Below are 19,780 nucleotides of genomic sequence, written 5' to 3' on the forward strand. Positions count from 1 at the left end.
TCACAATGTCAGTAGAGGCTGGTGATTGAATTATAGCCCTGCAGTCAATCAGGGATGGTATGCTATTCAAAGTATTACTACAAATGACAAGTTATTAGTGCTTTGAAATGAAAGTTGAAACTACAGTAGATCAGATGTTAGTTTAATGAGGATAGCTTTTTTTCCCCTACTTAATGAGGTAGGAACTTTTTTCCCCCTATTTCCTAAATAAATCATAGGTGATAAAAAAAAGAAAGAAGGCTCTTAGGTAATCAAGCTTTATTGTTTTGTTACTATTATTTATAATATTGCACAGCTTTGCAAAACACATTCAGTTTTTAGAGTACTGAAAAAAGTACAAAGAATAAAACAACAAGAAGGAAGGAAGGAAAGAGGGGATGGAGGGAGGGAGGGAATTTATTTGGATGCTCTCCAAAATTCCAATCACCTCATAATTGAATTTCATAATTTTAGATACTATCGGAGAGCTATGAATATGAATACGTGGCAAATGGCAAAGTAAAATCAAACAACTGAGTTTTAAGTCTAAGATGTCAAGTCAAATAGGGCCGCATATCTTGGTTATTAATGCCTCAGGAAAACAGACCATAGTTTCAGAATATTGTAAAATCCTGTGGAGCTCCCAAAAGCTATCTTTGGACACTTCTTTTCCAAACACTACCAGAATGTTACATTTTAACATCTCAAACATTAAGATTGTTGATGATAAATGTTTTTAAAAAGATTATGTCAGAAATATGACACAACCAGCTTCAATCTGCAGAAAAATGCTCATAACCAAATCACTTATCTGAAAATGTATCCTCACATTTGGGCAAGGATCCTTAATCATGGACCTTTTCGAGAATTGATGAAAACTATACACCTTGCCCCAGGAAAAAAAAAATTACATCAACATACAATACCTCTCCCTCTCTCTTTCACACACACACACACACATACACACACACACGTTTGCACATTTCAAGGAATTTGCAGCCTTAGGTTAGAAACTCTTGTCCAACAGCAGGGTAAACTGTGTTTTAAAAAGAAAACATATCTTTCTCTAGTTTATATATAGATTACATGTAATTTTGATCAATTAACAGAATATTTAATGTTTGATTTGAAGATCAAAATCAAATTCAATTCCACAGGGACCTAAACTTAAGTGTCTATTATGTTCTAAAAAATTATCTCATTTCAGAGGACCAAAATGCTAGATATGAGGCCTGTTTTTTTGATGCTGCTCTTAATTTGTGTTATGAAAGTTTTCTTGATAGGGAAGGGTAACATAATAATCTAAGAATTAGTGTCTTTTTATTGCCAGTATTCTAGAGAATAAATCATAGAAAAATTATTATTATTACATTCATAATGAAATAATAGATGTAATTGGAAATATTCTCTGGGTCCAAATTTGTCATCAGGAAATAAGCATACATACAACTGAATCCAATAATGTAAGCACTTTAGATAACAAGTCTTTGAAAAGAGCCTGATATTCTATAGGGCACATTATAAGCTCATTAACTCATACTTACATGTCCAGAGGCAAAAAGAAATGCAGGCGAAACCATGATATGTTTCTTTCATGAACTTGGCCTTCCCCCTGGCAATTCATTTGAGTTACACTACTTTCTTTCTTTGTTTTAAAATCTTCTAACCTTTAGTAAAAGGAGCTAATTTTGTCTTTTTTCTTTTGGTTCAATGTCCTTTCCAACATACATATGTGTGTACAGATCATGCAGGTGCTGAGGGTGGTATGTACTGAAGCAGTTTCTCTGTAGCCTTAGTTAAGTAACATGAGAAGCAGTCCACAGTCAGGGAGTAAGCCAGGGGTGTGACCAGATGACCGCGTGGAGTCCATTCCCCACATCATCCAAGGTCTTTGAGACATGCAGTGACAGAAGCCCTTGATGCTTTTCCTCAGTTATGACTCACAGGGCAGCAGTGCCCAGGGGTTACTTCATCAAGTTTTCCTTCTTCGCCCGGGCTCAGAGTCATTTTAAGTTTCATTCAAGATGGAGGAGTTTGTAAAGGCAACTAACTCTGCCAAACCAACTATCACAGTGAATTGAGAGTTCTCAGTTTAAAATAAACTGGAAAACACTTCATTCCTGTGGCAAAAACATCCCCATCCAGTAAATGTCAAAGATAATCTGCACTCACCCTGAATGAGCCAAATTGAAGCCCTTACATTTTGCCTGATACTGAGGCATGTTGGAATTCCCAGTCTGTGTACCCAGATGACCCAAAGTTTTTTCTCTTGCTTTCCAGCAATTAAAAGCCAGTCTGTTAAAACAAAACAAAAATAAATAAATAAATAAATAAATAAATAAATAAATAAATAAAAAACAAAGCAAAAATCCTTGCATATGAAAACAATCAAATAAGAAATCAAGCAGTAAATTGGGACATTTTATCCCTGATTCTAAGATTCAAGGAAGTGTCTCACATTTACTACTGTTGCAAATGAGCAGCCCTGTTGAGAATCACAGTTTCTGGATAGTGGCTAAATCTATCATATTCCTAGGAATTTATGGGAATTCTTTGAGACCTGTGCTTAAAGAGAGCCCAGCAGAATTGCCTTTTTCTTCAAAACAATTCTTTTCCCTGGGAATTGCCTTTTGCTATTCTATTCAATTTGGTGTAAATTTTCATTTTGAAAGTATCACATTCATAGAGGCATTGACTAGGTCTCTAGGCAAACTCTGGGAAGCATCTATCAAAATCTTAATAGGAATCTCAGAGTCAATTCCACCCCACATTGCCTGAGTGCTTACTCTATGCAAAGTCCCACATACAGTATTTTTGTATATGTTTCCTTATGAAAGCTTCACAAATCTGGTAGCAGTAGTAATTTCTTTATAGATATGGAAACTCAGAGAGAGGAAGCTGAAACTTTTGTACTGGTTTGGCAGATAGGAAAGAGCTTGTAATGCGAACTCTTCCATGCTCTCTAGTTCTTTTTCCACTTACCCTTTTAACTACACAGTTTCCTCCCATACTCTGGAATAGTCCAAGTGGAAAATTAAATCCAGAGCCATTTTCACCTGAAATCATAGTTTGATGCTGGATTGCTCTCTCTCTCTCTCTCTTTTTTTTTTTTTGTTTCCAAATTACATTATAGACTTATCTTTCTAGCAATGTGGAAACTCCTCCAAGTATTGCACAAATAAAAATGCTAGTTAAAATATATAATCATAATTTTAATGCATGGTTAAGTTGGCCAGAAAGTTAAGAGAATTCCTCAGATGTCAGAAACTATGAGAAAGCACAAATTCTCAAGGGTAAGTAAACACTGGAGCCAGCATTTGCTTGGAAGATACATACCAATTGTGAGTGCTCTCAGAAGAGCAGACTTCACAGACAGACACCAACTGAAAAGCCAGGATCTCTGGGGAACAGTTTTATCAGTGGGTGAAGTAGGAGAAACCCCACCCCATGGAGGGAGACAATGCCAGTATATGCCTCCCTCTGCCTCTCCACTGGAAATTCCTAACCTCAAGCCACACTCACTGAGGGCTGATGTAGGGGCCTGATTTTATACCACCTATGTGGTCAAAAACAAAAAAAAAAAATGCTAAACCAATGCTATCATTTAAAAGTCTCAGGTGATAGTGCCCTCATGTGCTCAGCAGAAGCAAAGTCTGCTCTGGAGGAATGTATTTTAAAAATAGGCCAATAAAGGTCCAGCTCAAAAGGAGCTCATAATCAAAGGGCATTAGAAATACACTATAACATGCAATAAGGTACACAAATACTGTCCTCACAAATACCACCTTTGAACCAAGAGACATGTATAGGACAGGGCACCAAGCAACTGGGAAATACACATGCACTTTGAAGCACACAGAAAAAATTTACAAAAATTAAACAAGGAGTGATCTCAGCAATTCTCTAAAAATTTCAAGGACTCTATGGCATGAAGACCATATTTAATCCCAACACATTAAGTTAGTAATTAAGAAGAAAGTGGTAACTAAAAAACACATTGTATTAGGAAATTGAAAAATGTACTTTTAATACATGGATCACAGAAATTTTGATCACATAAACTTAAAAATACTTAACAGTGAACAAACATGAAAAATACTTCTTATCAAGCTTGTCAGAGGCATCTACAAATAATACTTGGAAAGAAATTTAAAGCTTTCTGTGTTTGTATTAAAAAAGAAAGGTTGAAAATAACTAACCTGGGCAATCAATTTAAAGAGCTAGTAAAAGAAAAAACATAATAAAGCCAAAGAAAATAGAAGAAAGGGAATACATTTAAGAGCAGAAATTAATGAAACATAAAACAATTAAACATTAGAGAAAATTGACAGAAAAAACAACAGACAAGTTGGTGGGTTTTTTTTTTTTTAGTCTAAAACTGATACATCTTTTGTAAGATTTATCAAGAACAAAGCCCCACATTGGGCTTGCTGCTCAGTGGGGAGTCTGCTTGTCCCTCTTCTTCTGCGCCTACACCCAGCCCCATGCTCTCTCTCTCTCTCTCTCTCTCTCTCGCATGCTCTCTCTAAAAATAAATAAAAATCTTAAAAAATAAAAATACATTTCAAAGAATTCGTTGCAAAGACTACTTAAACTATAAGTTTAATATATAAACTATAAGTGTAATAGAAACATGCTTCAAAAATATATAAATTAACACACTAATTCAAGAAAAAATAGAAATCCTGACTTGTCCTCTATCAACGAAAGAAATTAAGTCCATAGTTATAAATCTATACACGCAAAAGAAAACACAGGGTCAGATGATTCTAAACATGATTTCTACCAAATGCTGAAAAAACAAGACACTTTCATGCTTATAAAAAGAACAGAAAAAGAGGAAATATTTCTTTATTTATATATAAAGCTAGTACCACACTGACACCAAAACCAAAGGCAGACAAGAAAGTAAAATTAAAGTTCTATCATAAACACAAATTCAAAATGCTTAAACAAAATATCTGCAAACCAAACTCAGAGACATATAGAAAACATACATGTGTCCCACCACATGCACAATATGCATTAAATAATTCTTTAAACATTTAATAAAACCTCCTAGTAAACTAAAAATAAAAAATAACTTCCTTAGGGCACTGGGGTGGCACAATCAGTTAAGTGACCAACTCTTGTTTTCTGCTCAGGTTGTAATCTCAGAATCATGATATCAAGCCCTGCATCAGGCTCTGCACTCAGCAGAGTCTGCTTGAGATTTTCTGTTCCTCGCCCTCTGATCCCCCAACTCTCTCTCACTTTCTCTCTCTCTCTCTCCCAAATAAATAAATCTTTAGGAAAAAACTTCCTTAAATTACAATAAACCTATGGTGAAACACTGGACTTTAAGTCAAGACTATGACAAAGTTGTTGGCTCTCACCTCTAAATGCCATTGTATTGGAGGTCTTAGCCAGAAGAATCATGCAAGGAAAGAAAATGTACATTATAACATGTATTAAAAAGAAAGAAACAAAATTGGCAAAATTTAACACCAAAATATGCTGGTAGTACATATAGAAAACAAAAATCTTTTTATTATTAGTGTTTAATAAGGTTTCAGCTTACAAATCAATTTTTAAAAATTTAATTTTTAATTAATAAGCTGTTTGAAAATGATATAAAAAATGTATCCCATAATTGGCATGTAAATAAATGTTATTTACAATAACATTTAATAGTATCAAATACGTAGGAATCCATCTAACAAACATGTATGACTTTACTGAAAAATTATGCAACTTTATTGAGAGAAATTAAAGACTTCTCTGTTACTGTTTATTATTGTTACACAGCAAACCATCATAATTGGGGATCTCAAACAACAATCATTTTATTTTGCTCATTTTTCATGGGTCAAGAATTCATTAAAAAAAAAAGCTTGTCTCTGCTTATTAATGACCCTTAGCTGGGAAGGCTTAAAGTCTGGGAGAGACCCAACAGTTGAAAACTGGAATCATCTGAGGATTTACTCACTCACATGCCTGGCCCCTGGGCTGAAAGGATTTGAAGTTAGAACTACTAATGGGAGAATTTACAGGTATGTGGTTTTCCCATGTACTTGACTTTCTTGCAGCATGGTAGCCTCATGGGAGGGTATCATATTCATCTGTTCTTCTACTGGAAGGCTCAGTTTTATAAAAACTATCCATTCTTTCCATATTGATTTATGGATTCAATGAAATCTCAATCAAAATTACAGTAAGATGTGTGTGTGTGGTGTGTGTGTATGTGTGTGTGATACAACAAGTTGATTCTAAAACTTACATAGATGTGCAAAAAGTCAAGAAACTCTTGGGAAAGGAAAGAAAGATGGGAAGAATTGCTCTAGTAAATATAAAGACTCAAAGTTACAGTAACATGATAGCATACAATTATCCCAGGGAAAAACAAGTAGGGAATGGAACAAAAATGAGAGCTCAGGAAGAAACTATGAGCATATGGACACTTTATTTCTGGTACGAAAATGTAGCACTGCTGGTCAGTTGGTGAAATATCTTACTTTTTAATAAATTATGCTGGGAAAATAGCTACCCATGTAGAAAATTTGAAAATAGGACCCTGTAACTCACACCATACCAAAAGCTACTTCCAAAAGAGTTAAAAACCTATCTATGGAATGCATACTATAAAGGTTTAAGGTTACATAAAATCATTTAGAAGATAATTTTAGATTAAAAAAAGATTTTAGAAAGAGATGTTTTCATAACTTCATGGTATGATAAAACTTCTTAAGATACAAAAAGCACCAACTTTATAAAAATTGATAAATTTGATAACATTAAAATCAAGAAAGTAGTTCATCATGAGATATTCTAAGTGAAGTTAAAAAGTAGAAAAGATATTTTCAACTTCTATTAATAACAAAGAACTTGTATCCAGAACTTGTATCTTCTGGATTCAAGAACTTTCTACAAATTATTAACGAAAGAACAGTTTAACCAATCGAAAAATGAACAAAAGACTTGAAAAGGGACTTCAAAAAGAGAGAATTGAGATGTCATGCAAACGTCTGAAATGGCTTTCACTTCATCAAGTAATTAAAAAGTGCAAATTAAAAACACGATGAGGGATGCCTGGTGGCTCAGCAGCTGAGCGTCTGCCTCAGGCTCAGGGCATGATCCTGGAATGCCGGGATCGAGTCCCACATCAGGCTCCCTGCATAGAGCCTGCTTCTCCCTCTGCCTATGTCTCTGCCTCTCTGTGTGTGTCTCTCATGAATAAATAAATAAAATCTTTTTTTAAAAAACCCACGATGAGATATACTTCACACTCACTGGATTAGCAAAAATTAAGAACTCTGACCATACTAAATATTGGCAAAATTATGTCACAATGAAGACCCTAAGAGATGGCTGGTAGGGGGTAAATGTTACAAGTGCTTTGAAAAAAAATGGGATTATATAGAAAAACCCAACATGCATATATATACCATATGAGCCAACAATTCTCCTCAACGGTTTTACCATGAGACACACCAGAAGATATTCGGAGCATCACTGGATGTCAGAGACCAAAAATTAAAAAGGAACCCATAAATGTATATCAATAGTATATAAATTATAGTATATTCACAGAATAGAATGTTATACAAACAGCAATGAAAATGAGCAAACTGTGGCAAATGCTTTAATATGAATGATACTAGTGTAATGCTGAGTGAAAGAAAAAAGACTCACAGAAGAATGTTACAGTGTACAACAGAGTTCCATTTATTTAAAATTCAAAAACATAGCAAAAACAATATATTATTTAGATATATCCACATATCCACATATCCAGTGAGTTATTTACTTAAAATTCAGGCTAGCATTACCATTGATAAAAGGGAGGAAGATGGGATCAGAGAGGCACCCACAAAGTTTTAAATGGACTAATAATATTGGATTTCTTGAGCTAAGTGGTGGATAAATGAGTATTCATGTTATTAGTCTTCAGATTATACACATATCTTATACAAACTCTTTTATGTATGACATATTTGACATAAAATATGTCATAAAAATTTTAAATTATGTTATATACTACTACTACTACTATATACACTATACTTATTATGAAGCTATTGTCTGGTCCATGATCACACAGAACAGATCTTGAACAGTTTAGCAGCCACTCCTGAAGTTCCATAATTAGAAAGATATTTAAAAATATAGCCTAAAAGATATACTTCAGTCAGTGACTTCAACAAAGTGGGACAGAAATTTCCAGAATATAGAAATTTCAGCAAAAAGTTGTATGTATATATATATATATATATATATATATATATATGTATTTTTAATCTGTAGCTGTATGCAAAACTTCTTTCATTCCTGAGCATATGCAGAGCACAGGGACAAAGCCCAGAGACATCAAGGATCTGGGGAGGGTTGAGAGCAGTATGGTGAAGGAGAGGGGTGCTCCTATGTGAGCGATCTGCCCTATGTGAGCAAATTAGAAACAGCAGTTGTATCCATTGTAGAAATACAGCTAGTGATGACACTTTAAAAGTATGCACTCTGAGCAACTGCCTCAGTGACAGTGAGAATTGCCACAATTCGGATATTCATCTCATTATGAGGATGGACTGTTCAAATGGGATGCAGAGCATCCTGGGACACAGAAGACCAGAAACGATGCAGAACAAGATGATGAAAGGAGAGGGTGGTTTGAACAAAACCCAGGCATGTACCATTCTCTTAACCACACCTGACAAAGGGTTGTGCTGATGGCCTAGGGACAGGGAATTGGAAACAATACCAGATACACCGCTGTACATCAGTATTGGTTTGTTAAGTAAATGTTCTCGTAAGTGAGCATTTGACTGTTTTGCAAGCTGCAGAGCTTGCTCAGCAGTAAATGTTCAATCATTTTCAAACCCCTTTGTTATTCATAAATTCTCAAGTAAAGAAACCCCTCCAGGGATAGCTACAGAGGTACTTAAACAGGGTGGATCCAACTGAGGGCTGTAATTAGAATTCTGGATCACAACAAAGGATAAGCAGCAACCTTCTTTATAGAACAGCGCTTGCCTGACCCCAAATCTTTCCTACCTGGGCAGAGTTGCACATAACAGAGTTGCACTTAACAATTATTTTTAATAGTCTCTTTCCCTAGGTAACTAATTACCTTTCTTTGCTGCTCTTTCTGCTTTTCTACTAATGACCACTAAAATCTGACAAATTCAAAATTTTGAAAGTCATCCAACTATTTAACTCAGCCCTAGATTTTTTTCAGAGAAACAGAAACTTCCAGATGTAGATCATTTATTTAAGTTACATGTCATTCCCCTAAATTGACAAGCAGCCAACTCACAATTATTCCCAATAACAGAGACTAGGTGTAGCAGGCATAACTTAATTCCACTGATAACGAAGAAAGTTTATTTGCCTTCTCCTTTATCAAACTTTTGCCAGAGTTACTAACTAGTTTCTGAAAGGACTGGTTCAAGTTTCATCCTCTTTTGCTTATCTTACTGTCATTCTTCTGAGAGGGCTTAATGAGTTGCCAGCGTCAGGCAATAGAAGAAGGCAGTCCAAAGGCACCTAGGAGGCTCAATCAGTTAAGCATCCAACTTGATCTTGGCTCAGGTCTCGATCTCAGGGTTGTGAATTCAAGACCTATGTTGGGCTCCACACTGGGCATAGAAAAGAAGGTGGTCCAAAGAAGAGAAGAAAATCATGTAATCCCTTAATGAGATAATCACCTCTGAGTTGAAGTTGAACACGTTTTTTCCTTGGTTTTAAGGTTAATTTAGAAACTTTGTGTTTTTACTAGACTAGATTTCCCACCATTGCCACTTGTGTCAGTACTATCTATCTCTCAAGGGGCTCCTGAGTGGCTAAGTTGGTTAAAAGCATCTGACTCTTGATTTTGGCTCAGGTCATGATCTCAGGGTTGTGAGATAAAGCCTTGCATGAAGCTCCATGCTCAGCTGGGAGTCTGTTTTAGGTTCTCTCCCTCTCCCTCTGCCTTTTCCCCTGTGCGCGTACACTCTCTCTCTTTCTAAAATAAATAAATCTTTAAGAAAAATACTATGTCTATCAATATATTCTTTGCTTTACCCATGTTCCCTTTTTTTTCTCTCTTTTTTCTGTCCATCAGCAGCTAGCCCTCTTTCTTCAGGGCCTCCTTTTCCTGAATGCTTTATTATAGCAGGAAACATAAGTTTGAGAGAAGTAAGTATGGAACCCAAAGATTAGTTGAGGGCCCCCAGGAATGGGAAGCATCTTAGCCACATCCTTTTACACCTCCTCTGCGAAGTTCCACTATTCTTCCCGCCTTCCGCTGGTACCAGGGAAGAGAACTAACTTCTGCTCTGCACCGGCCATATTCTACATCCATTTCCTACTCAGTCTTGCCTTCAGCTGAATGCAGTATTGGTTTATTATGTCTATTTTATAGCAGCCTCAAAGGGATTAAGTTTTATTCTGCTACTAAGTAGCAGAGGCAAGATAGAGATCCAAGCTCTTACTGTTTTTACCACAAAAATGCTACCAGGCACAAGATGCAGTTTCTTTTGCTGTATTCTCACTAACTTTCAATCTATAATTTCAACAGTGAATTATGTTTCCTACATTAATTCCCATGTTTACAGAGAAAATTTACAAATTTCAGAACACTAAATTTTTAATTAAAAAAGTAAATAGAAGGAAATTATAGCTTGAAGATTTTAATGGATATTGGAATCAATCTGGTTTGGTTTCACTTAAATTGCCTTAAGGGAATTTCAGAGAAATGTAATGATTTTGTGTATTTACTTCTAGTTAAGGATTGCAGCTCATTGCATTATCTGTTTCCTCCAAAACTCTACCAGACTGACAGCAAAGGATTTTTCTTGAGTCAGAAACCCACAGAACCAAGGGAATAGGGGAGAAGACAGAAGCAACAAAATTTTGTATGCTAGAAAGAAAACAAATGAGTGCAACAGACTTAGCAGACCCAATAAAGTTAACTGCTAAATCAGCAGCAGGGAGAGCCAAGAAGAAACCATATTTATGCCATAGAACCTCCAAGAGGTTGAAGAATTGGCAGCATCCAGGACTTCTGGAAGTAGGGGTGAAGGTAGAGCTAATAAAAGGAATACTGATTAACAGTCCTCATGAGATTTCAAAATACCTGCTCTGAAACCAAGGGCCAGGTGACTGCTGCTTCTTCATATGGAAGAAAACAAATGTTTGTCTCCACAGAAGGTTAAACAGAGGCTCTCTGAGCTGAATGACACCAGTCTCAATTAATGATAGGGAGACATTACAATAAGGTGGTTACGTAGATTAAGAGCCTCCACACTCCAGCTTTCTTCCCACATTTGCCTTCCAGAAATCTATACTATTCCTCCAATAAGATATTATAATGTCCTTCTCTAGGAAATCTGAACACCTTAAGAAAAAAAAAAGGTCCAAACTGTTGACATTGGAGCTTCCCCAGTGAAAAACCCAAATGGATCACCCTGACATTAGCCCACAGTTGGCTTCAGCAACATGCAGAGGCTGAAATTAGCGCTGTAGCACTATACCCTTAAATATGAGCAAAAACATAATTTGCCAAACCTTAAAAAATGCATTTAATGTGAAAAACAGGAGGTACAAATAAATAAACATTTTAAAGTCACATGAAGGTAAAAGCAATGCAAGAAAATTTCACAAAAGGTATTGCTAATATTCTTAAAAAAATAAGATATTGCATCCATTAAACAAGAATGGTATAATGTTAAAAATCAAAGAATACAAAAAAGCTCAAGGAAATTAGAAAGAAGATAGTATATGTATAAAAAAATTCAGGGAAAGGTTGAAAAATAAAGTTGACATAAACTACAGAAAGAGCCCAAAGGACAAAGAGAAGATAATGGGGTCAGAAAGATAAGAAATTAGAAGTAATCTTATACCTGAAAAATAACAGTTTCAGAAAGAGAAAAAAATAAAATTTGAAAAGCAAATCAAAGAAGCAGTTTAAGAAAATAGTACAGACCAATGAATAAAATTCCAATAGAAAGGATTCTTTCTCTGCTTACCACAATGGATGAAGTCAGACCCCTGCCACAAGGCACAGTGTGACAGTGCTGCGATGCATCCTTCAGGTCTCCTTTCAGGAAGGAAGGACGTATTCCCCTTACTGCAGAAGGTGCTTTCAGCTGGGGGGATGCCTTCACAGAAGAAAAGTGCTTTATCTAAGGTTCTGTCTCCTTGCAGGGTGGCCCATATCCAGTCAACATAGGAATGTAAAGGACCAGTCTCCTAGCCCCACCCAGGACAACTCTGAAGGGCCATCCCAGTTGTAAAGCCACCACAGACCCACCGCTGAGGCTCTTCTGAGATCACATCACAACTCAACTTCTCCCCACCCCCTCTTCAGACTTCCTTCCCTTCTCTCCATAGGTGTTGGTCTCAAGAGTACTCCCAAATAAACCTCCTCCCATACTAATTTCCATCTCAGAGTCTGCTTCCTGGAAATATAGCCTGTAATACACATCACTGTGAATTTTCAAAATCTCTGAGATTATTTTTTTTAAGAAGAAAAAAAATCCTAAAAGCTCTCTATTTGGGGTAAAAGAGGAAGAGCAGTTTTCATACAAAGAATCAAGTATAAGAATGGCTTTGGATTCTCAATAAATACTGAAAACTAGTAGACATTGGAGAAAATTTTTAAATTAAGAGAGGGAAGAAAAAAAATACCCACTTTGAACCTGAAATTTTATACCCAGCCAAAACCTAAATGAAGAGCAATGATAGAATAAGGACATACCTAGTATCATAAAATTTACCACTCATGGACTTTTTCTCAGAAAAATTGAATTATGTGCATAAGTAAAATGAATGAATAAGCCAAATAAAGGAGGAAAATATGGAATCCAGGAAATGACAGTCCCAAATTGGGAAAGTGGCAAAGAGGATCTCCTGGGATAACAGGGATGGTGGTGAAGGAGATCCCCAGATGACACCGGGCTGGAGAGAAGCCTAAATATCAATCAAACTCAAGAGAGCAGGTCAAAAGTCTGCTGAGATTGGTTCAGTCAGATAAAGCAAATAATCAGGTATGTTTGAATCTACCTGGAGGAAATTTACTGCTGAAGAAGTTTGGGGATAAATTAGTGGTGTACCTATGGAAACCTAAGAAATGACGGGGAGAAAAGGCCGTATACAAGTTCCAAGGAAACCAAAGATGGCGAGGAAAGGAAAAGTAATAATAAAATCTTTGCACAATTTTCAAATGTGTTGACATAATGAAAATGTAAATAAAGATATTTACTAGCAGGGGCACCTAGCTGGCTCAGTGGGTAGAGCTTATGACTCTTTATGTCAGGGTTTTGAGTTCAAGCCCCACATTTTGGGTATAGAGATTAAATACGCAATTTTTAAAACATAGTTACTGACAGACCTAATTTAACCAAAATCAGAGCTAACTATGCTGGGAGGACAGTGCGCATGTGCGCACACTTGGGAGTGTGTGTGTGTGTGTGTGTGTGTGTGTTAGGAAGTGGGGGAGGGCGTTGCGAAAAGAGATCAACCTAATTTTCATAATGGAAAGGCAATAGAAATGTCTAAAACTAGAAAATCAAGTGGAAACTCTATAGCATATTATCAGAAATACAAAAATCCAGACAAAAAATCATTCATAAGTTGAATGTGACTGCTTTCTGGGAGCAGGAACTGATATGTGGGAGAGGAGGTAATGCCCATTAATAAAAGTAAAAACCAAATTTAAAAAAGAATAATTTGGTTTTGAACTTATTTGTTAGCTTTATTCTACCAAGGAATCTCACTATGTCACCAAAGGTTTAATTTGAGTGCCTTGCGTCGAATAGTCAGAGGAATATTAAAAAAGAAAACCAAAGCCGGGGGCATCACAATGCCGGATTTCAAGCTGTATTACAAAGCTGTAATCATCAAGAAGGTATGGTACTGGTACAAAAACAGACACAGAGATGAATGGAACAGAATAGAGAACTCAGAAATGAGCACTCAACTCTATGGTCAACTAATGTTCGACAAAGCAGGAAAGACTATCCTCTGGAGAAAGGACAGTATCTTCAACAAATGGTGCTGGGAAAATTGGACAGCCATATGTAGAAAAATGAAACTAGTCCATTCTCTTATACCATACACAAAGATAAACTCAAAATGGTTGAAAGATCTAAATGTCAAAATCCTAGAGGAGAACACAGGCAACACCCTTTTTGAACTTGGCCACAGCAACTTCTTGCAAGATACATCTATGAAGGCAAAGGAAACAAAAGCAAAAATGAACTATTGGGACTTAATCAAGATAAGAAGCTTTTGCACAGCAAAAGAAACAGTCAACAAAACTAAAAGACAACCTATAGAGTAGAAGAGCATATTTGCAAAAGACAAATCAGATAAAGGACTAGTATCCAAGATCTATAAAGAATTTATCTGAGACACCAGGGTGGCCCAGCACTTGGGCATCTGCCTTTGGCTCAGTGCATGATCTTGTGATCCAAGATCAAGTTCTGCATCTGGCTCCTTGTGAGGAGCCTGCTTCTCCCTCTGCCTGTGTCTCTGTCTCTCTGTCTCTCTGTCTCTCTCTCTCTCTCTCTCTCCTCTCTGTGTGTGTGTGTCTCATGAATAAATGAATAAAATATTTAATTAAAAAAAAAGAACTTATCAAACTCAACACCCAAGAAACAACAAATCCAATCATGAAATGGGCAGAAAACATGAACAGAAATTTCACCAAAGAAGACATACACATGGCCAACAAGCACATGAAAAATGCTCCGCGTCACTGGCCATCAGGGAAATACAAATCAAAACTACAATGAGATACCACCTCACACCAGTGAGAATGGGGAAAATTAATAAGGCAGGAAACAACAACTGTTGGAGAGGATGTGGAGAAAGGGGAACCTTCTTGCACTGCTGGTAGGAATGCAAACTGGTACAGCCACTCTGGAAAACAGTGTGGAAGTTCCTCAAGAATTTAAAAATAGAGCTACCCTCTGACCCAGCAACTGCACTACTGGATATTTACCCCAAAGATACAGATGCAGAGAAACGCAGGACACCTGCACCCCAATGTTCATAGCAGCAATGTCCACAATAGCCAAACTGTGGAAGGATCCACAATGTCCTTCGACAGATGAATGGATAAAGAAGATATGGTATATATATATATACACACACACACAATGGAATATTACTCAGCCATCAGAAGAGACAAATACCCACCATTTTCTTCAATGTGGGTGGAACTGGAGGGTATTACACTGAGTGAGATAAGTCAATCGGAAAAGGACAATCATCACATGGTTTACTCATATGTGGAATATAAGAAATAGTGGAAGGGATTACAAGGGAAAGGAGAGGAACTGAGTGGGAAAAAATAGAAAGGGAGACAAACCATGAGAGATTCCTAACTCTGCGAAACAAAGGGTTGCAGAAGGGGAGGTAGGTGGGGGGATGGGGTAACTGTGTCGGGCAATGAGAAGGGCACTTGATGGGATGAGCACTGGCTGTTATACTACATGTTGGCAAATTGAATTTAAATTTTAAAAATGTGAAAATAAGTAAATAAATGTAAACTGCTTAGAAAAAAATAATTTAAGTGCCTTGATTTGGGGTTTGTATTAGTAGTAGTGTGGGGGCTACTTCATTCTTCTGGGGATTTTTACTGGATCAATGAAAATGGCAGAAAGAAATCATTTGCAAACAAGTTTGTAGGATTAAATGCTTCTTTTATGTAGACTCTTATTATTTTTCCCAAGATCTCATTTGGCCAAGCAGTCTTCAGAGTATACACTTTGAAGCACAATATGGTTTTTTGGTATACAATGTACTTAAATTACAGTAATTTTTAATCAAGGATTAGAAAGCTGACCACGTCTGGTTTTGGAATTAGGGCCGTAAAAGGAAAATCTCTGCCAAGGCAACCTAATCTACGTGCTCACCTCTTGAGCATAACAGGAAATGAAGGCTGCTTCTAGGTAACATCCCATGGGCTCACTTGGGTGGCTTTGGGAGTGACAATGGGACACTGATGCAGAAAGGGCATGGCAAAATGAAATTCACACCTCTCCAATACTAAACAACTGGGTCACCACACCTTCCCCACCCTCAATATAGAGAATGTGGTGAATCAGTCCCTGGGGTGAATGGACCTGATAGAAACTCTCTGGAGATCGGAGAAGGACAAACATTATATGGTCTCATTCATTTGGGGAATATAAATAATAGTGAAAGGGAATAAAGGGGAAAGGAGAAAAATAAGTGGGAAATATCAGAAAGGGAGACAGAACATGGAAGACTCCTAACTCTGAGAAACTAGGGGTGGCGGAAGGGGAGGAGGGCGGGGGGTGGGGGTGACTGGGTGGCGGGCACTGAGATGGGCACTTGACGGGATGAGCACTGGGTGTTATTCTGTATGTTGGCAAATTGAACACCAATAAAAAATAAATTTATTATTAAAAAAAAAACAGAAACTCTCCGGAGAGAGAAATCTTGGCCTCAGCTTATTGATTATGCATGTGAAGAAATACCCATCACCAAATGCCCCGTGGCTTAGCACTAGTGCCAAGCATGGTGTCTGGCATACAGAAGACGCTTGATAAAAACATACGGTGGGATGAGATGGCAGGTACAAGTTGTAAGTGCTCTAAGCCCCACCTTTTAGAGACTTAAGAGAAAAGTTGGCAGACTAGCCAAAGTTGGTTTCTTAAAAATCTGCAACCATTTAAGAAGAAAATTCTCTCCCTGCATCATGAGCAGCAACACAAGCAGCTTTTCTTTCGTTGGAATGGCCTAAGAAAAGAAGGGTTCCTCAAAGTATAGGAAGTAATCAGAAGCTGGAAGGGATAATCAGCTTGTGGAAAATGATAGGTGGAAATGAAAGTTCCCAGGTGAAGGGCGAGCTTAGCTGGACCTTAAGATGACAGCAGAGCACCATTATTGAGAACAAGTATACTCTTGATTGGCATGGATATTTGAAGAGGTGTCAAGGAGCAATGGCCAATGCCTGGTGAGCATAGGCACTGACTATGTTCCAGGCACTATTCAAAGAGCTGTAGCTGTGTTTCTGTATTTAATAATCACAACAGCAAGGATGTGTTGCATAACCCAAAGTCTGCCACCTTTCATACTGCGAAATGCCAGGGCTCCTCACAGCACAGTGTCCTGTGGGTTTATTGCAGAAGATTTGGGGATGGGTGTGAAATCCCAGAAAAGTCATCAATCTTGACCAAGAAGTAGAGTTCGTGGCAACCACCACCCCCTGAGGGCTGTAGAATCCAATGTGGGTGGTGTACTCTGGAGCTATTGCACACGAAAGAGATCATTTTATTGGCCTCATTTTTATAGTGAAGAAACTAAGGCCCACACAACGTAGGTAGCTTGCCCTAGGTCACCTAGCTAGTCAGGTGGTGGAGCTTGTATTCAAATTCAGGTAGTCCCGATCTATCAGATTTGTGTTTTAATAACCACACTTCACTCTTTTAAAAAAAAATGGGGGGGGGGAGGAGGGGTGAGGAGGGAGCAAAGTAACAGGAATCAAGGTAATAGAATGGAAAACTGCTGAAGGAAAAGGAAAGGAAACAGAGGGAAAAGCATTTGCTTCAGGTACCAACCACAGGTGTGGTTCCGCATATTACACTGGAGAACAACAATCTGGTAATTTTCTTCATAGGGGCTCGCTTTCTCCTCTAGTGGGGGAAGACCTTCATGGAGGAGAAATTTGTCAGGAAGCACCTTCTCATGCAGTGAAAGTGGGGTTTGGTTTCTTCTGTTTTTAAGGGACAGCCTTCCTATCGGACACCCCATCTCCCGGGCACCGCATCTGCCTCTGCACCCCACCTCAGCCTCATGGCCTGCTCGCTTGAACAGAAGGCTCGTGCACCTGCAGGGCGGGAAATGTGACACCATCCTCCCCTGAGCTGGAGAGTGGGAAACAGAGATCCATCAACCTGAAAGAGAGAGTTTGTGGGTGGAGGTGATGGACCTTAGTGGGCGGAAGTGACTGAAAGGTCCCCCAAAAGCTCAGCTTGCCTGTCAGACACACCTCATCCAACGGGGAGGCGGCTGCCAGGATCATGAAATGGCTTTGCCTGTGCTCTGCTTTTGTGGAAGAAACATTACTTGCTTTGTAAAGTGAGAACTAGGATTCATGTTCCTTCATGTTTGAATAACTCTGCATATTCTGAACAATACCCATTAAAATATAGCAGTGGACATTTTAAATAGTGAATTGCTCAGAGTTCACTGGAGGTTCCCCTCCCTCACAGCCTGCCGCCACCCCGGGAAGCTAGATGAGAAGGGGTCATGCTGGAGCAAAAGAACAGGTGAAATAGCAACGTGATTAGCAAACTGCAGAGTCCTCATTCCAAATCGGGAAACAGCCAGTGGTGTGTTTCTCATGCTCACAAACATTTCTTGGTTCCGGACACATGAGTATCCTGGAACAAAATCAGTGTCCTCCACATCACACAGGTGAGAATGTGACCTTCGGTTTGGCCAGTGTCTCTAAGATAGCTCTCATTTCACCATGAAGAAGGAATGTTCTACTTGCAAAAAAAAAAAAAAACCAAAAAACCAAAAAACAAACAAACAAACAAAAAAAACAATTTACTTCACATCGAGAGAAGCACCACATAATTAAGCAACCAAGATGTTTACTGAGTAACTGAAATGTGCAACATGCTCACACTTCATGCCAGAGACACACTCCAGCTTTCACAGAGCTAGCAGTCTAACTGGGAGGATATGTACACAGATACACCAAATAATAATAACAAAACACAATAATAATAGCTAACATTTACTAAGAGTATGTTCCAGACACTAAGCTTTACATACATTACTCTCAATTAATCTCATTTAATTCCTACAACAACCTTGAAAATAAAATTTACCCTGAAATGCAATTGTTATTTCCATTTTACTGAAGAGGAAACCAAACCAGAGAGTTAAGTGACTTGCTCACACAGCAAAGAAATGTCAGAGCTGGGATCAAACCAAGGCAGGCTGGCCCCAGAGTTTGGTCCACAGTTTATACTTCACCTTACAGCCTCTTTATAGGATGGAACAAAAGGTTCCATATATTTTGGGTGAAACAAAATATATTTTTTCCATATATTTTGGGTGAAACAAAAGGTTATTATAAAATAGCGAATTGCAGTTTAAATGTCTTTTTATTACTATTTTATTGTTAAAGATGGGAGAGAAGATTCTACAAGGTCAGAATGCAAGCCCTACAAATCTATACAGAAATCCCTGATTACCTACAATCTATTCATTCTTTTAGAAGCCTCTCATCCTTCAGGCTGGCTTGGAACAGTTGGAGGTTGGGCTCCAGGAATTGCATTCTTAAGAGTTTCTGAAAACTCCTTCACTATGGCCAGGGTCTGATGGCCTTTAATTGTCACCAAGAGTCCCCACGGATTCATTCACTCTCCACTCTGTGACCAAGGATCAAAAATCAGACGGCAAATAGGACTTCTTGCCAAGTCTGCACAAGGACAACAAGTAGCCCATAAGGGAAGAGCAGAGCAAGCTACAAAATTTGCAGGGCTTGGGGCAAAATAAAATGTGGGGTTTCCTGCTCTAAAAGCTGCCAACCGTACTTAAAATTTTAAGTTATTAGTATAAATTTTACTGTTAATCTTCATATTGTAGAATGGCAGTTTTCAATGCAAATATAAGAGCACACATATATTATATACACATAGGTATATTACATATATGTATATAATGCCCCAGGTGGGACTCAGGGCAGCTGAGTGAGGAACATTCCTGAGGTTTCATCAGTGAGAGTTTGACTAAGAAAAGTGTGACATTTCAATGAGGTAACACAGGCTTTCATGCCATGGGCTTGTATAAAATC

The 19,780-nt window shown here is 37.8% G+C and overlaps 1 long non-coding RNA gene across 2 annotated transcripts in view; it reads right to left on the reverse strand.

Moving 5' to 3' along the window:
* Positions 1 to 241: 241 nt before the first annotated feature.
* LOC140595438 (uncharacterized) overlaps positions 242 to 19,780 on the reverse strand; it is a 270,399-nt gene continuing 250,860 nt past the window's right edge. For both annotated transcript variants that reach the window (XR_011997036.1, XR_011997034.1), the window contains one exon: positions 242 to 2,274. This is a non-coding gene — a long non-coding RNA (uncharacterized lncRNA). The remainder of the gene's footprint in view (positions 2,275 to 19,780) is intronic.

The sequence above is a fragment of the Vulpes vulpes genome, chromosome 1, assembly GCF_048418805.1.
Source record: "Vulpes vulpes isolate BD-2025 chromosome 1, VulVul3, whole genome shotgun sequence".
NCBI classification, from domain to species: Eukaryota; Metazoa; Chordata; class Mammalia; order Carnivora; family Canidae; genus Vulpes; species Vulpes vulpes.